The sequence below is a fragment of the Mobula birostris genome, chromosome X (genome assembly GCF_030028105.1).
Source record: "Mobula birostris isolate sMobBir1 chromosome X, sMobBir1.hap1, whole genome shotgun sequence".
In the NCBI taxonomy this organism is placed as follows: domain Eukaryota; kingdom Metazoa; phylum Chordata; class Chondrichthyes; order Myliobatiformes; family Myliobatidae; genus Mobula; species Mobula birostris.
Genome location: NC_092402.1, coordinates 74,439,136 through 74,459,323, shown reverse-complemented (window position 1 = coordinate 74,459,323; position 20,188 = coordinate 74,439,136). Strand labels below are relative to the sequence as shown.

The window sequence follows — 20,188 nt, the reverse complement described above, 5'->3', positions numbered from 1 at the left end:
GAATCTTGTGATTCTGTACGAGATGTCTAATTGCAGATTATGTTTGCTAGCTTCCATGTTACCTCGTGGACTGCATTTGCTTGAGAGGAATTCTGTACTTAGTGATTGTATTTTTTTCCAGCACTGTCTTCCATCTCTGCCTCATGCATAGATTTTTATTAAAAGTATTTCTCTCCCTCTTTGGGATTTACAGTTATGGATCATTCCCAGGCTGGAGAAATTCTGAGGCATTTGTCAGTTCTAATCTGCAATGTTTGCAGGAGTTGGTCAGTGCAGCTCTTGTAAATAACCCCCACCCCCTCCTGCAAACACCCCCCCCCCCCCTTAAAGTGTTGCGATCCTACAGTTAGTATCATTCTTGGGAGCATGCTAGATTTGACTTGAAGTCTCTGGTAATTTACGAACATTACTGAGATTATGAAATCTTCTGTATGAACGTTAGGTTTGTGCTATATCTTGTATTTGCCTATTTCTTTGTCTCACTGGCAAGCCCCTGAGGCAGTGTGGTGGATGATGTAGTGTTTGCAGACACTACACTAGCCACCTATCACTGAAAATCTTAAACATGTGGAAAACAGGAGGTTGGGAAGTATCCCATGTTCTGTGCTTGGTAAATGTTACTGTTTAATAGATGATGCACTTTCCTTATATTTGTATTGAGCAGTTAAGCTTAATCTATGATTCTAGTTAAGACATATTAAGAATATTTAAATTCTATTTACAAGCTTTAAATGGAAAATGCTTTATGATTGGAATTATATTTACTGTGTATATAACAGAAAATCTGTTGACCAGTGGAATCAAATGTGCTCAGTACAGATGGCAGATGATAATCTCATGGGTTTTTAGTACTTTCAATCAAAACTGAATTTCTGCTCCAATATCTCGACTACTTCTCGTACATAAGTGAATTTATAAGAGAATGGAGAGGCCAGCACTTTTTGTGTGGGTAGGTGAAGTCACAATTTCATGCGATTCCATGTGGTTGACTTTAAACGCCTTCTGAATTGGACAGGCCAGTCAGTTAGTTGTAACATCACTCCTCCATTTAAACAGAGAAGCAATAAACTTGGCCTTTGTCTAGGTAACAAACTGAATGCAGCAACGTTGTTCCTGCCCAGTTGACCTTGCTAAGTTTTGCTCACAAATTTTTGGGGACAGGTCTGAGTTTGAAACGCTGTCCCACAGATTAATTGAGCAACAGCCTGACACAGTTAGATGTGCAGAATCACACCTTATGATGTGGCACAATCTTCTATCATAATCCTTAGATGTGTTCTCTGCAACTGGCACACTCATGTATTTGCGGGAAGGGTGGTCCACAAAGACCTCAATGAGACGCACACCCCCATGATGTGAATGGGCATTCCATCTGATTACCTCAGCTGATGAATGAGTGTTCTTCCATGTTGAACCAACAGTTGCAGGAAACTCTGAAAGGAGCATGGGCACAGGATGTGCTGTAGATGGGGAACTTCACTGTCTATCTTCAAGAGCAGCGTGGTAGCATCATCACTGATCAGAGTGGCCAAGTCCTGGAGGACATAGCTACCAGACTGACCTTTCCATCCATACATCTATGGCAGGTATATCCATAATAGCATTGGTTGAAGTGCAAAACTCAGTTTTTGTGGAGGCAAAGTATTCACATTCCTCATTGTGTAGTGTGACAACATACTCTTGCTGAATGTGGTGGACATGGAACGTAAATGGCAGCTCAAAACTAGATAATAATGATAATAATGTGCTCTGGATCCACTGTCATATTTTACCTCAATCAATAGCCAAAACCCTTACTCTTCGAAACTGCCAAGCTAAGGGATCAATCTTGGGTAAATACTGGGAGCACCAAACATTCTGAAAAAAGAAATGTCAGCCTCTGAGCACACTAAACAGCAAGCAGTAGGTAAAGCAAAGCAAGTGGAAAACCAATTAATTTGATCAAAGCTTTAAGTTTTCCTTTATCTTATGGTAAATGATGGTGGAAAGTAAATTAGGTAACAGGTGGAGAAGACTCCAAGAATATCCTCATCCTCAGTGATGATGGGGCCCAGAATGTGAGTATCAGAGACCAGGATAAAGTATTCATGACCATGTTCCCCCCAAACTGCCAAACCATGACAGTAGCCAGCCTTCAGCTAATTCAATTAATTATATGTGATCAAGAAACATCTGAGAGCACAGGATTTGTCCATGTGTCAGAAAATAGACAAAACCTGCTCAGTAGATCTTCATACCTCCACAGCATTGCAATGAATTGCATCAAAAGCACACAAGACTGATGTGAATGAACAATTACTAAAGGTAGAGAGAGGAAACTAGTTCTATTGTTTAGAGGAACAAGCATATGTACGTACAACAGATTTTTGAATTTAAAACTTACTCATGTATGGGGAGCCCGTTATATTTTGCAACTTCAAAATGTTAAAGTAATTCAAAGGAAGACGAGAGCCTGAAATGTGAATTTAACTTTGTGTTTATTTTAAGCGAGGCACTCATGTATCACGTGGTAGCGTGATGATGTATGCAATTCATGTATTTTTATACATAACCCATAATGAATTATTTAAACAAACAAGCATGCTTAATCAAAAAATATATTCACAATATTACACAAATATTACTTAAGTATTAAAAGCACAACAGTGTCCATAACAGGTGTACAGAGCCTAGTGATAGCCTGTATTTCATATACACAAAAAACAATCTAAAGTGACTAATTATTGCCCTTAGTGCCTGTACTTAATCATCAAGAAAGTGATGGATGGTGTCATTAACTGTTTAATCAAGCAGCATTTACTCACTGACATTCCACCCAACCATGCCCAGTTCAGGTTTTGCAAAGGCCAATGTGCTCCAGAACTCATCACAGCTTTACCATAAGACCATAAAATATAGGAGCAGAATTAGACTGTTTGGCCCATTGAGTCTGCGCTGCCATTTCATCATGGCTGATCCAATTTTCCTCTCAGCCCCAATCTCCTACCTTCTCCCTTTATCTCTTCGTGCCCCAACCAATCAAGAATCTATCAACCACTGCCTTAAATATACATAAAGACTTGGCCTCCACAGATGTCTGAGGCAAAGAACTCCACAGAACCACCACTCTCTGACTGAAGAAATTCCTCCTCATCTCTGTTCTGAAAGGATGTCCCTCTATTCTGAAGCGGTATTTCATCTGCCATTTCTTTGCCCATTTTCCAAAATCTGTCTAAGACCTTCTGTAGTCTCAAAACTAACTGCCTCTCCATGTAAAAAAAGAGTTTGGTCCTAACACAGGGGTCTGTGGAACACCAGCAGCCAACCAGAAAAGGCTCCTGCCAGTCAGCCATACTAGAATCTTTCCTGTAATACCATGGGCTTGGAGCTTGTAAAGTAGCCTTGTGTGGCACCATGTCAAAAAGTCTTCTGAAAATCCAATTGCACAACATAAACTGATACTCGTTCATCTATCCTGCTTGTTACTTCTTCAAAGAATTCCAACAAATTTGTCAGGCAAGATTTCCCCTTGAGGAGACCATGCTGACTATGGCCTATTTTATCTTGTGCCTCCAGGTACCTTGAGACCTCATCCTTAATAACTATAGGTCAGACTAACTGGCCTATAGTTTCCTTTCTTCTACCTCTTTTCCTTCTTAAAGAGTGGTGTGACATTTTCAATTTTCCAATCTTCTGGAACCATTCCAGAATCTAGTGATTCTTAAAAGATTTTTACTAATGCCTCCATGATCCCATCAGGCACCTCTTTAAGAACCCTGGCATGTACACCATTTGGTCCAGGTGACTTAACTACCTTCAGGCCTTTTAAGTTTCCCAAGAACCTTCTCTCTAGTAATGGTAACTTCACACTCTTCACTTTTAGATCAAAGGTAATTTGAAAGTAACTGCCCTTGACATCACTGCCTTTGACTGATAGTATCAAGGAGGCATGCTCAACCTGCAATCATTGGTGAAGCACTCCACTCTATTGGGCCATGCCTTTCAGACAGGAAGATGGTAGTGGTCACTGGGGATGAATTGTTTCACCTCTGTCACTTGTCACTGGAGGCACTATCATGGCATTATTCTAGACCCAACCATTTTGAGCTGCTCTTTCCATCACAATGTCAGAAGTGGGAAAGTTTGCTGATCATTGCAAAATATTCAATTCCACTTGAACTTCCCAAATGCATGGCCTTTACCAGCAAGAAGAAAAGAGGCAATAGGCACAAAGGAACTCCACCATCTACAGAACCTCCTTCCCCACACCTGTGGCCATTAGTTACTACATCATGCTTAGAGCAAAGGTTTTAGAAAGTATCAGTTGAGTGTGTTTGTGTTCAAAAAGCAATGATTTTTGTCTCTGATAAGATGGCGAGAAATAAGCAGTGGGACAATTCAGAACCGTTTTGTTCACTGTGGATTCAAACATTCAGGCTCGGAGATGTCAGAAATGGCCAGTAGCAAAAAATGAAACGATTTCACTACTTTGACAAGTTAAGAACTATGAAGAATTTGAAGGTATCGACAATCATCTTGAATATTACAATGAAAATAAAGATTTGGAGGATGCAATTGTTGAAAGCATTGTATGAAGGTAGTCAGTTATCTACACTAGGAGTCCGTACTGATCTTATTTATTTACAGTCAATCAAAGGAACATAGCACTGTATACTAATTAATTCTTCCATCGATAGCTAGTAGGAACTAATACATAGTTTTATAGTACTGTAGTATTGATAGTGTTCTAATTTATTCTGTATTTCATTTAAATATATAATTTGTTACTCAGTTAAATGGTCATTTGTTTTTTTTAATACCTTTTTAACTATTTCCATGAAACTTTGGCTAATTGGTGCAGCTGCTTGATTAAGGCAAAATGTACTGGTCCTGATGTGTCCAATTAACCAGAATTCCCCGTATATATTTTTATAATTTATAGTATTTTATGTATTACACTGTACTGCAAAACAACAAATTCTGTGACATGTCAGTGTGATAGTAAACCTGATTCTGGTGGCTGTAGTGTTTTTTTAAGGTTGTGCAATTATGTTTTAAATTGCAATTTATTTGAAGTATATTAATGCATTATCAAACTCGTTGATGTTAGTCACATTTGGCAAGTGTTTTAAAAACCTTAGTTTGTTTCTAACAAGAATAGGATTTATTTTTTACTCTATTCAAGATTAATTTTGCTTGGCTTGGTGGGCAAAAGGAAATGGCCCGTGACTTGCTACTGAGTATTTGTGATGTTTATGTGCACAGAACAATATAATTTTATCATAAAAGTAACTATGAAGAGTGATTGGATGCTTACTGCTTGGTTGCTGAATGACTTTCTTCTTGGTGCAGTATTTTGTACATTTGTACACAGAAGTACTTTGGCATGTGTGTGGCATTCAAAGCATGTATGGATATAAATTCCATGAAATTAAGTTCCTCATCTATAAGCCATTCATATTATAGAAACAAGTCTTCATAATCAATATGATAGGACACTTGCCTGATCAGGTCCAATATCACTTAACTCTTCCTGTGGATCTTCATGCCTTTCCCAGCACAAATTGGTTCCTTTGCAGTGCCTTCTAACAAATCAGACTAAAATGAAAAAATGACAACGATATAACTCTCCACTGTTTTAAACATGATGGTATGTTTTTCCCAGACAACTGATGTTTCCATGCAATCTGTCTAAAAGCATTGTTTGGAAGACAACTATTGGCTTTATGAATGCTTAATCTCAAAACTCTGATAATCTGTTATCTGTCCATTAGGCAATCTATATGGCTCAGAAGGTTGTGTTTGCTGTGCTCCGGTTCCTGTGCTCTACTTCACCCACCAAATTTAATGGCTTCAATTTTGTTGGAATAGTGCATTACTTTCTTTTTGTATTTGCATATTTTGTTGTCTCTTGCACTCTGGTTGAATGCCCAGAATTATGCAGTATTTCATTATGGCTATTATCTTATTATGGATTTATTGAGTATGCCCACAAGAAAACAAATCTCAGGGTTGTATATGGTGACATATATGTACTTTGTTAATAAATTTACTTTGAGGAGTGCTTTATTCTTAATATTGTGTGCTTACATATTAATATTTTTGACCAGGAAACTGTTGAAATTGCAAACTAGTGAGTGTAGGGGGTTACAGGATATCTGAAACCTCAGTGAACAACATAACACCATGTGGGAAAGTCTGAAAGAGTGCATGGATTAGGTTTGGTTTAGAAAAAAATTGAAAGGAGGAAAGTAGAGATTGGACTAAGAAGGTAGAGTGAAAATGCAAATAAAAAATGCTATATTTAAAATGTCATTCTTTCAAAATTTCCAGCAACAATCCACGGCCCGAAGAGAAGAGATTTTATGTTTAAAGTGCTTATTTTCTGGACTAGAGAGAATGAATGGCAGTTATCAATATTAATTGCATTGTTAAAAAACTATCCATATTTAATTTCTGTGCTCACTGTGGGAAATTTATTGGGTAATTAGTGCAGCATCCATGAAAATTAAGGGTTTACAAGCTTAATGTTATTCTTGCTATTCTTAACAGTGAAACAATTGAAATTGCCCAGAAGTCTGTGGATGCTTTGTAATTTGCTAACTACGGTATCTTGCATCATAAGTTGCTGGTCAATTTATATGTTACAAATAGCACAGGATATTCTCACCATTAATTTTTCACAAATATTGGATCAAAATGATTTTTGGATTCTCTACAGTATATACTTGGAAATATCTTTTAAATGGAAGTGTCAATTCTCAAAATAAATTATTCAATTAGAATTGCAAAGCAGATGGCAACTGCTGCCCATTGAAATATGAAGGAGATAGATTGCTCTAAATCAGTTTAACAAATTATTATTTTAATGTAATATTACTGGGTTTACACCTTTTATGTTATCAATTATGTTGCGTAAAATGCATATTTCATTTATTTTACTTCGTTCTTGAGTGACAATATTGCAGAATAAGATTAATTCCCTTTATGGGAGCTGAGTGATGTTTTTACATGATCACTTCTGGTTTTTTGATTAAAAATTGCAAGGTAGAAAAAGTACTTTTAGCTTTAAATTTTATTTTTCTGACTTGCTTCTCTTCCAATTGATGAGATGATGTACAGCTAAGAGAAGTACCTTTTTCCCCATTTTCATTTTCATTTTAGTATGTCTTTCCAAGTCTATAACTCGATGGATCACTTTGGCCCAAAATTTCCTATAAGTGAAACTGGTGAGAATCATCTTTGTTAATAAGTAACTGGTTATCTGTTGCTGAAGCATTTGATAATTTGATAGTAATTCATCCTGCCAGGAATGACTTTGATGGCAAATGAGCCCCACAACAATCTTGTTGGCTGCCATTTTAAGAACTTACTGTGAGGCAATAGCTTATTCCAATGAACCTCAATCAGATTTTAATTTTAACTCCTTTGGGAAACCAATCATGGTATGTTTACATGGAGAAACAAATCAGGTACTGTCACAAGCCTGTAGAGCACCACATTCCTCGGAGCAGTTGTGCCATATTAGGAAAGGCACAGCTTAACCTTCTCTGGATTTTCTCTTGGGAGACCATATTGAATTGTTGTCTTTTGCACATTGGTTATTTGTCCATCCTGTTGGGTGCAGTCTTTCATTCATTCTATTGTGTTTCTTTGTACTTACTGTAAATACCTGCAGGAAAATGAATCTGAGGGCTGTATATGGTGATATATATGTATATATACCCGGCTGGTGGTGCAGTGACATCAGTGCCGGACTCCGGAGCGAAGGCTCCCAAGTTTGAATCCAGTCGAGCCGCTCCTGGGCACTCTTTCCATCCGTGCTGGGTTGAGTGTTGAGCTCGCAACTCGGCCTCATGAAAAAAAACTGCGCTGTGAGAAGGACGTGGGGGGCCACTCACAGGATCTTTCCTCCAAGAGAACCACTTGAGAAATGGTCGCCGAGGCTCTGGCAGAGTATGGCGCACAAAAAAAAATATAGTGATATATATGTGGTTAGCTTCTGTCTGTCTCGAGGGACAATGGGTGATGATGACCATCATCACAAGCCTGGACGGAAGGTATGGAGATCCTGAAATGCCCAGTCATCAAGATCCCACTCTCAGTCTCACCAGTGTAGTCCAAAGGAAAGCCTATGAAGCAATACGTTTGGCACCAGCTTGGCTGCAGGAGCTGCCAGAAGGATGTTCAATAACGTCCAACTGCCTTAGGGGCTGCACTCCAGGTTTGCTGTCTGGGTTTACTCCCGTAGCTTTCGTCTCTCCCGAGGCTGCCTCCAGGCAGTGGGGCTATTTACCAATAGCTGGAGACCTGGTTCAAGAGCAACAGGACGTGTCCACACACCGGTGGGCCTGCGTGCTACATGTGCAGGGGCCAGACCTCCTTCCCGTACTCTGTAATTCAGCCTGACTCCAAAAGGCATTCAGTTTCCGTGTGTTGCCAGCGAGGAGGCACCACAGGAGGCTTTCTGTTGGAGAGGCTGTGTACTGGTAGGGGCAGACTTACACATCCAGCTCTCCTTTTGGCAAGATAGCTAGCCAGCGGAGGAAGCTGAAAGTGAGAGCAATAAGCACTACTCACTACACTACCACAGTAGATGCACCACAACAACTGTATATGTACTTTGATAATAAATTTACTTTGACCTTTGAGCTTTTTTCAGAATCTTACGTTTCATAAATCTCCTTAAATTTGTCTAAATTTTATTAAGTATGGGTAAAAATCTGTTCGACCTTTCCTCGTAGGAAAACTCTTCTTCGCAAGAACCAACCTAGTGAGTGTATATTTTTTAAAAATCCTCTGGCTGTTTTTTTTTATATATCTTTCACTAGCTTAACCCAATAATCTGTTTTCCTCCTACAATTTGCTGGTTTCTCGAATGTTTTGATGATTTGCAGCTGGCCCCAAAATGATATGTCACTGATTGCTTGGTTATGGTAAATCCTTATGATTGTATTGACCATCCTCAGATTTTCTACAATGATTTAAGTCCTGGAAAAAACTTTAATGAAGATTTTCCAGCTAATGAAATACTTTCAGTAGGTTTCAATAGGTATTTAATGTCAAAGAAATCTATATAATATACATCTTGAAATACTTTTTCTTCGCAAATATCTACAAAAACAGAGTGCCCCAAAGAATGAATAACAGTTAAAAGTTAGAACCCCAAATCCCCCCCAGCTCCCCCTCCCACGTACAAGCAGTAACAAGGCAACAACCCCCTTATGAAATTTAATTACAACTGTAATACAAGAGCATGTGCCACAGCAAATTCCAATGAACAATAACTAGCTATTTGACAACCTAATCTGTTTTGCCAATGTTAATACTAAATATTAATCACGTCATCTGGATAATTTCCCTGTTCCTCTTCAGATAGTGGCATGGAATCCTCTACAGTCATCAGAGCCTTCTTCCCCCTCTCCCTAACTGCTCCTCTGACAGTTCAGCACGCTTTCAATGCTGCATTGAAATGACAATTTAAATTAAGTGTATTAGAGACACAAGGGACTGAAGGTTCTGGAAAACTGGAGCAACACACAAAATATAGGAGGAACTCAGCAGGATGAGTCTTTCTCATTGTTTCTTATCCAATGACTTCCTCCAGCATTTTGAGACCATAAGACATAGGAGCAGAATTAGGCCATTTGGCCCATTGAGTCTGCTGTGCCATTCAGTCATGGTGGATCCATTTCCCTCTTAACCCCATTCTTCTGCCTTCTCCCCATAATCTTTCACACCCTGACTTACCAAGAGTCTATCAACCTCTGCCTTAAATGCACCCAGTGACCTGGCCTCCACAGCCGCCTGTGGTAACGAATTCCACAGAATCACTACCCTTTGGCTAAAGAAATTACTTCTTATTTCCATTCTAAATGGACGTCCCTCTGGTCGTAGACCCCTCCACCAAAGGAAACATCTTCACATCCACTCTATCTAGGCCTTTCAACATTTGACAGGTTTCATTGAGATTCCCCCTCATTCTTTTAAATTCCAGCGAGCAGAGGCCCAGAGCCTTCAATCACTGCTCATATCCTAACCTTTTTATTCCCGGAACCTCCTCTGAACCCTCTCCAATTTCAGCACATCGTTTCTTAAATAATTGGCCCAAAACTGTTCACAATACTCGAAGTTGAGACTCACCAGAGCTTACAAAGCCTCACCATTGCACCCTTGCTTTTATATCCTAGTCCTCTCGAAATGACCGTACCTGTGATTTTTGAATTTTCTCCCCACTCAGAAAATATTCCATGCTTTTATTCCTTCTACCGAAGTGCATGTCCATACACTTCCCAACACTGTATTCCATTTGTCACCTTTTTCTTTGCCCATTCTCCATTTTGTGTGTTGTTTAAATCTATCAGAATTGGAATGGATTTTGCCATTGAAGCTATAATAAGAATGTTACCACAGATCTCAGATTGCATTAAATGAAATCTTTATTTTCAGTATAATTAAGGTAGCTTTGAATTTCACCTGATTTCACTCTCCTTAATATACTACATATCTAATTCCACTAATAAATCTCTACTACTTTGGAGCTTAGGTTACTGTACTAGCTTCTCAACATTGACAATATTATCACTTCTATTCCTGCTATTATTGTTTCATTAGACTAACATAGTGATGATGTTACCTGGATATGTTGACATTCTGTTCCCAATATTTATTGGGTGCGACTCCCAACTAGTGGAAATAAAAGAGGTGTAAATAAATTTTATTCTCAGGTGTATGTTTTTGTTTTATTTCTTGGATGCACTGTTGCCAATGTTTGATAGGACATGCACATAGTATGAAGTGTTGCATTTTTAAAAAATATACGTGTATAGGCTTCCTCACCTGAGGAAGTCTGATTTTACAGAGTTGCCTGAATAGGTTTAATGGGGAGATCCAGATGAAACTGTAGTTCACCAACAGCTAGATTCCTTAATGGTTGGGGTAGAAGTGAGAATAATGGTTTGGAAATGGCCACACTCATAGCATCTTTTTGAGTTTGTTGGTGACTGCAGATGTGAATGTGGTAAAGGGTTCTTGTTCCCTCTCCCTCCTCCTCACCCTCACCCTCACCCTCTCTCTCCCTCACCCTCTCTCTCCCTCACCCTCACCCTCTCTCTCCCTCACCCTCTCTCTCCCTCACCCTCTCTCTCCCTCACCCTCTCTCTCCCTCACCCCCTCTCTCCCTCACCCCCTCTCTCCCTCACCCCCTCTCTCCCCCCTCTCTCCCCCCCCTCTCCCCCCCCTCTCCCCCCCCTCTCCCCCCCCTCTCCCCCCCCTCTCCCCCCCCTCTCCCCCCCCTCTCCCCCCCCTCTCCCCCCCTCTCCCCCCCCCTCTCCCCCCCCTCTCCCCCCCCTCTCCCCCCCCTCTCCCCCCCTCTCCCCCCCTCTCCCCCCCTCTCCCCCCCTCTCCCCCCCTCTCCCCCCCCTCTCCCCCCCCTCTCCCCCCCCTCTCCCCCCCTCTCCCCCCCTCTCCCCCCCTCTCTCCCCCCCTCTCTCCCCCCCTCTCTCCCCCCCTCTCTCCCCCCCTCTCTCCCCCCCTCTCTCCCCCCCTCCTCACTCTTTCTCACCTATCAATCCCACCTGTTCTCCATACTCCCAGTGTCTACTCCAACTACCAGGTTACCTTGCATTTACTCCCTGACTTTGTTGTCTCTTCCCTACCCCCACAACCATCTCACTCTCTCCAGCAGCCTGCAAGACTTGAGTTAGAGAGCATCCCCTTTACTTGATCTGATCAAGTCAGGCATGTTTTGGGTCCTGCACCTTGAAGCAAATGTGCTTTCTTGAGGCAAGATGTTTAAATAACTCGAGCATGGATGTGTTGGTTGAGCATCCTAGAGCAGAGGGAATGGCTTTCCTGCAGCTTGTGAGATAGGAAGTGATCCACGTTTTCCAAGAATTTGCAATGAACCATTGTTGGAGTACAGTGGAGGCAGTTTAGTAAAATTTCTTGATGTTGTGAGTTAGGCCCATCCTCTTGTTTGCAATGGTGAACAAATCGATATTGTCTTGCATCTCTACCTTCCAAGCAAGCATAAATGCAAGTATCGTCTGCATGCTGAAGCTTGACTACTGATGTTCGAATGACCTTAATTCAAGAGTGTAGTTGCCTTAGGCTGAACATATTTCTCAGTGGTTCTGAAGATTGACTCCACTCCCCTGGGAACTGTGTAGCCGATGAAATATACCATTGCATTTAGAAAGATAATAGAAAGTGATTTAAGGAAATCATAGAGTAATAGAACACAGAAACAGGCTTTTCAACCCAACTTCTTAACCAAGATGCCCACATAAGCTAGCCATATTTGCTTACTTTTGGTGCTTATCGTTCAAAACCTTTCTTATCAATATACCTATTCAAATGTATTTTAAATTTTGTTTCTGCACCAGCCTCAGTTCCTCCGGCAGCTCATTCCATACATGCACTGGGCTCAGATTTCTCTTAAGTTCTTCCTCTCTCACATTAAACTGATTTCTCCTTATAATTGAGGCTCTTGAGTCCTGACAACATTATCGTCAATCACTTTTGCACTCTTTCCAGCTAATTGACATCTTTCCTAAACAGGATAACCAAAACTGTACACAGTACTCCAGATGCAGGCTCACGATTGTCTTCTACAATTGCAACATAACATCCTATACTCAATGCCCTGACTGCTGAAGGCCAGCATTTCAAATGCCACTTTCAGGAACATACTGTATGTGTTTTTACTCCTCAGTCTCTTTGTTCTACCGTACTTCCCAGGAACATACTATTCATTTTGAAAGTCCAACCCTGGTTTGACTTCACAAAATGTAACACCTTGTAAATGCTACTAGTCTCAGGCCTGCAGTCCAAAAATCAACCTTCCATTATCACTCTGTGCTTCCTGCCATCAAGCCAATTATGAATCCACTTAGCTAGCTCTCTCTGGATCCCATGACTATTCATCTATATGGTACCTTGTCAAATATTTTGCTGAAGTCCATGTAGACAACATCTATTGCCCTGCCCTCATTAATCTTCTTGGTTACCTCTTTGAGACATTTCCCACTCAAATATCCACACCAACTACCCCTAATCATTATACTCTATCCAAATTCTGATAGGTCCTGTCCCTCAGAATCCCCTTCAATAGTTCACCCAACGCTGATGCCAGGCTTGTAGCTCTCTGCCTTTTCTTTCTTAAATAACAGTACAAGATTAGTCATTTGCCAGTTTTGGGAAAACTCCACCCATGGCTAAAATGATGCTAAGGTACAATATTTTCCTCCTGGCTTCCCACAAGATTCAGGGATGCATTTGGTCATGCTCTGGGGATTTATCCACATTAATGTTCTTTAACACTGCCAATACCTCCTCTTTGGTAATTTGTATATTTTCAAGATATCACAGCTCATTCGCCTCAATTCCTTAGCTTCCATGATCTTCACAGTAAAATCTGATGCGGAATATTCATAAAGAATCTCATCCAAATACTGTGGCTTCATCCGTAGACAACCAAACCTTCCTTGAAGTACAACATCCCCACCAACCCCTGGCCCATTACTGCTCCAAGTGGACATGGAGCATTTGGTATGGTATGAAGAACCTAGAGGGTATGGATCAGGAGTGCACAATCTCATTAACTATGCTGCTGCCCAATCCAAGCACGTCTGCAGTTTGCATATTGGCATGATCAATCATTTCAGAATCCACAGAGTAAATGTGGGAGCAATTCATCATTCCCGTAAGACTACCTAAGAAGAAAATTTTCTCTCTTGATTTTTCTGTTTCTTGATCAAAGCTTTTATGGATACTAAGTCCTTGTTATACACAAGGAATGGAATCATAGAATTTCAGTGCAAACAAAAATGCAGATGCACCTAAGACAGTTGGCAATGACACAAAGGCTGCTATGATATACAACAGTCTATCCTTCCAGGGGTTTAACAACTACAATGTTGTTTCAGCATGTAAAAATCAAGTGTGATTTACTGTCGATTTACTGCAACCTGATAGGAAAGAGATTGAGCAGCTTTACACTTGTCTCACCATTCACAGCAGCTGGAAATTAGTGGTTGCCTCTGAGGCAACAGACTGCAAACTTACCCAAGTTTCTGACCCTTGGTGTTCCCTGACACTAACCCTGGCTCTACTCACAATGCTAGCTGTTTTCAATGTAACAGTTACTTTAACTAACATATTCAGAAACTGAAGAGTTGGAAAGAGGTAAAATGATGTGCAAGATCGATATAATTATATATATTTGTAAGGAACATTGATGGTACTTGACCCTATCTCCACCTGCACATCAATTATTAGTAGTTCGCTACTTGTCAGCACAAGATGACAAATGCAGTCCATCTCACAGAATTGGGATTCAGCAGACACTACAGGAATGACTCTGGGAGAATGCACGGTATTTAGCAACCCTGCTTGTAATAAATGGCTAATCTCACAAGTATGCAGATCTGCTGATAACAAACTTAATGGATGAATGAAAATACAGTAAATTTGGTTCTCATAGAATTATTCACAGTAACTGAATTATTCCAACTTTACACTTTTTAGCTTTTAAATACCTTTATCTGCCAATAAAAAAGCTTTGCATTTTAATACTCATTTATTTTTACTCTTCCAGCATGACCTCAAGTGCATTGAAAAAAAGCACTTATTTCTACTATCAAATAAATTATGTCTATTTGTTGATGGGAGATGGACATTGATAGAAATATTGGCATTTATTATCCCTGGATTGATAAGATATCTAATGTTCAACTGCTTGGATGCCAAAGCTAGACTAAGTAAGGATGTTCAAGACAAACACACAAGTATTTTGCCCCAAATAATGATCATAATCTTCAAGTTAAAGCAGCTTAATTGTCTTAATGTTAAAAAAAAGGGAACCAATTCAGCACCTTTTGGCAACACAGTTAGCTAGGGAAGTGAAAAGGGCATACACTAAGTTTGCTGTCGTAGGCTGGGCATAGAAAATACAAGTTGGGGTGTTATGTCACAAATTTAAGGACAACAGTTAGAACACACTTGGAATATTGTGCACAGTTCTGATCACCGTGTTATAAGAAAGATGTGGTTTCGCTGGATTGATTGCAGAGGAGATGCACCAGGGTGTTGCCTGGATTAGAGAACCTTAGTTCTGGGGTGACATTGGATGGGCTGTGTTTATTTTCTCTGGAGTGAAGGAGGGTGAGGCGTGGCTTGACAGAAGTACACAAAATTATAACAGGCATAAATAGATTATATAGTCTGCTTTTTTTCCCTCACAGAAAAATCTAGCTTTATAGTGAAAGGAGGAGGATTTCTGGGGAAAGTTTTTTTTATACACAGGAAGTAGTTGATAGCTGAAACACAGTGTCAGAGGTGGCAGTGGAATCACATACAGTCACTATATTTAAGAGACATTTAAACAGGTATTTAGAGTGGCGAGGTATAAAATGATATGAACCTAATGTGGAAAACTGGGATTGCTGTTGTTGGGCAAAAGAGTCAGTTTGGATTGGGTGGTCATTTTGGTGCTGTATAGCTTCCTTTTGGAAACGCTATCAACTTGTAACTCCTTTATTCTAAAGGGACATTAATTTTGAGTTAAAGGCAAATGCATTCAACCCTTGTAATATGCTGGTTTGCTACCCACATCCACATAAGATAAGCCTCAGAGCCCATCTTAAGTTTTACTCAGAGCCTTTAAGCGACATTGAGAAGATGTAAAAGCCTTGAGAAGGATTGGGAATGCATTCAGATGTATTTTGACACATACAGGTACATCATTCACACCCTTCAATTGTGTGCATCTGCATCACGTTTTCTTGTCTAGTTCCAGTCGTGATTTATCTTCCGACGTTGAGGTACTTCACAATGTAAATTTACATTTTAAAGTGTCAATTCCCTGTTAACAGTGCCAAACCACAAATAGATGTCAATCTCTCACAATTAATAAGGACTGAATGCATTATAAAGTAGTTATTAAAGGGTTAAATACTGCAGCAAAATCTGAAAAAATCTATTTCATTTTTATTTAAAATGTGATAGTTTCCATTTAATGAGAAATTTGAGCTTGCTTCTCTGAGTTTCTTGCTTTAGTATAATTGCCATCAGCAGAATCTAAAGGTTGGGCTTAGCATCCAATCTGTTCTTGCTTTAAATCTTCATTTGACTTAAGGCAGAGAATCTAGTTTCACACAAGAATGTGGAACTTAAAAGATTATTGTAGAAGCATGGTAGGCAAGAATAGGAGATACTCAAGCAGCACGGCATCAAGACTTGCATAGACATATTGTTGAAAGATAACATGGCCTGATGGGATTACTCCCTTACCTTTGTCATCTGGGGTTTTCTAGGAGAACTCCAGATTGATTTCATATCCATTCTTTCCCCTTGAGTTGCTCATCTGGTGCTGTTTAGTTAAATGTTTGCTGCTTTTTTTGTTGTTGCTTCTTGGTTAGCGGAACCTTTCCAAAATTGTTGAAAATGGAAATATGTTTAGTGCACAGATTTTTCTCTTGAATGCAACAGTTATGTCAGCTTGTTCAAAGCAATTGTGCCCTCTGCCCGAAGCGACAGATTCAAATCATTCAGCTGAATAGATATATCTGAATATACGTAATGTTTTGCAAGCCACATGTCATTATCGAAGTGCTCTGCTGGTTGAGACTTTTTTCAAGGAATTCTGCCAGCTTGCATTGACATTCATATTTTTAGTGCGCATGCGCCGGTCGTGCATGCAGCCTGGTACAGCCGTTCCGATCTATTCTTACTTTCTTCTTCTTTTTAATTTACGTTTTTTGTATTTTTTTTTCTCACGGTAACACGTCGAAGCTGCACCCTCTCTAACATGCTGGTAGAGAGAGTTTTATTTGGGTTTTCTTTAGCGCTGGAAATGGTTACATCCCGACACGCGGGACAGAAGCAAGGTCACATTGTGTATTCCACGGACCAGCAAATACTGGCCGGCTTAGCGAACAGAGCAGCAGACACCCCTGCTGAAATCCGGAGGAAAACACACAGGGGATGCAGAGGGGGATCACAAAGTCGAGGAAAGAGGACCGGGTCGAGACAACAGAGACTTAAGGAGAAGAGGAGTTCGGTGGGTAATACCATTCCGGCTGACCGGAAGTGCACTGAGAGCGGTAAGCGTAAAGGAGTTGGGTGCTTACTGATCTGGTTAACAGCGGATGGTGCAATCCGGGGTATATTACGATCGAGGAACGTGTTTGCAGACTGGATATTGAACTTTTTACTGTTGGTCTTCGGCCACATTCCACCGTGATACAACACTTGGCGGCACGGGAGGTCGTTCCTGCCTGTGGCCATCGAACGTGCAACTCCTCCCGTGGAGGGTCAGACACCCTGAGCCAATAGACTGTTCCTGGACTTATTTTCCATCTGGCATAGTTTGCATTTTGTTGTTTGATTGTTTGTGGTTTCTGTATTGCTATATTTATGCTCTATTCTTGGTTGATGCGGCTGTAACGAAACCAAATTTCCCTCGGGATTAATAAAGTATATCTATCTATCTATCTATCTATATGAGATAATGAAACATCATTCTGCTATGGGGCAGGCAAGGATTCACATACCCACTGTCCATTGTTTGTCTAATACTTCAGAAGGTCCTCTTTTCCTTTAATTAATATGATTCACAATTTTAACAGTACCTTTCGGAATTTTTTGAAGGTACAAAGGTAGATAATGCCTCCCTGTGGAGGGAGCAGTGGTTCTATATTACAAATGCAGTTTTCAATGGTACTCTTCAAATGTTTTCCATCATTAAAATGACCCCCAACAGTGGTAACACTGATACAATTAGACATGCTGCAACTCAACAACTTAAATTACATTAAATAAACAACATATACTTCATTACTCAGTTGAAGTGGGCAAATTCATACTAAAATGTTACTTTTCTTGAAATTTGCCTTCCTGCAGAGCTCTCAAACAAGATGGAATAGTTTGGTACATCTGCAGATTCAGTGAAGTCAGTTATTTACTGAAAGCTAATCAGCAGTGTGCTGTCTTCCAAAATATTGCATTCTCTTTTCTGTGTTATATAGAGGGAAAGGGGATATTTTTAGATTTTGCAGCTGACTCTCCCAATAATTCTTGTATATGTCAATCTCAGAAGTGAAAATTAAATCCCCAAAGTATGTAAAATATTTTTGTGCATAGTTTTTCACATGGCACCATGTACTCTTCTTTAGGTGGCCCTTCGGGTTAAAGCTGCCTTGCTTTCTCAACAGTTCTGTTAGTTCTGAGATGTCTAATGTGTTTTGTGTGAGTCTTGAGTTTCTGCCATAGATGGGTTAGATGGATCTTAAGGTGTGTGTGCTGATTGGATTACTCCATCTTCTTTCACTAGTCTTTGCTTACAAAGTGAGACTGAAATAATTAAACTCTTCACTTAAACATGTTTCCCTCCCCATTTGAGACAACTTGGGCAAAAGATTTCTGTAAATTTGAGGATTTTTTAAGGAGGTTTGAGAGTGTCCTTGAAGTATTATTGCTAACCAAGCTCATAGAGTAGAAGTGATCCCTGTAAGGAACAGCTTGCATCAGGTACCTCAAAGCACTTGTCAAGTACTGCTAAGTGTGCTTTAGCAAACTCCTCCAAATTCTCTGGCAGCATAGGTGTACCATCAACAACTGCACCCCCCCCCCCACCCCCTAGCCAGTGCCTGTCACGGTGTTTCTGACCAAGCATAAGCAGTTTCAGTGGGATGGTCACATCATCTGCAAGATTCATACCAATCTCCTGAAGTAAGCACTCTTCTGTGGGTTTTATTGTGACAACAGCTTCCAAGAATGATGTGCATTGCTTGATTCTAGGCAGTGTATATATGTTTTTTGTGGCATTTCCCAAGTTTTTCTTTTGCATCAAAATGCTGAAGTTTATCTTGGTTAGAGTATTTTGTCTTTAATCAAATGTGGTATTACTTGTCAGTTCCATTTTCCAAGGTACAACATGGCCTCTGTTTGTTATCTTGACAGGCAATAAATGAAAATTTGTCTTTAATCTGGAATGTACACACCTTTTTTTTCTCTCAGGTTAGGATCACTTGTTTTTAAGATTGAAGGTAGTTCAGTGCCTATAAAAAGAACTCACCCTCTTGGAAGTTTTCATGTTTTATTGTTTTACAACATTGAATCACAGTGAATTTAATTTGGCTATATAATATGACTATTTAATTTGGCTATCCAGCTAGGCTGCCAGGGACTTGGATGGACAACCCACAAGTGGTGGTCATCTTCTACAGGTAAGGAGCGCTGTGAGCTTGTAACACAAGAAATACGAGAGGTAGAAGAGGAGAAGAGGTTAGCTAAAACAGCCGGCCTGGCCAAACAAGGGGCTTGGACCTGGTGGGAAAGTGTTGAACAACGACATCTATCTTGGAACGTTCTGTGGCAGATGGAACCGCTCCGCATTTCTTTTCTATGCAGAGCAGCGTACGATCTGCTCCCAACACCTGCCAACCTCAGCACCTGGTATGAAGATAAGACAGACAGGTGTGCTGCTTGTGGCGAGAAGGGAACACTTCAACATATTTTGAGTGCATGCAGAGTCAATCTTTCCAGCGGCATGTACACTTGGAGACATAGCAACGTTCTCAAAGTTGTAACAGAAGCGGTTGAGCAGAGAGTACTGCAGCACAACTTATCTCATGCCCCATGTTGCACAGAACATCGCATATCATTTGTGAAAGAAGGCTCCAAGTCAAGGACGTACAGCATAGGCTCATGATCAAGCATACTTTCTTCAGCCAATGATTGGTGTGTAAAGGCTGACCTGGATGGGAAAGGCAGTTTCCCGGAGCGAATAGCTTTCATAACATTGCGTCCAGATATAATTGTATGGTCTGACACCAGTAGAGAAGTGGTTATTGGTGAACTCACAGCCCCCTGGGAAGACAACATCGATGAAGCCCATGAGCGCAAGTTAACCAAGTATGCAGAATTAAGATCAGAGTGTAGAGACAGAGGGTGGAAGTTTTCATGCTATCCATTTGAAGTAGGCTGCCGTGGGTTTATTGTGTTCACTCTCCAGAAGTGGCTGCGTGACCTTGGCTTCACTAGAAGAGAGATCAAGTCAACCAGCAGGGCTGTAACTGAGGCAGCAGAGAAAGGATCAGCATGGGTGTGGACCAAGTATGTCCAGCGAGGCAGATAGTCACACAGTGTATACACATCTTGCAAATCCCTTCAGTAGTTGCATAGACACCTGAAGAGCAGACTATCT

General features: G+C 40.4%; 1 protein-coding gene across 5 annotated transcripts in view; it reads left to right on the top strand.

Annotated features, from left to right (window-relative positions):
- LOC140191404 (protein TANC2-like) overlaps positions 1-20,188 on the top strand; it is a 745,351-nt gene that overhangs the window by 426,825 nt on the left and 298,338 nt on the right. The gene's annotated exons all lie outside the window — the stretch shown is intronic.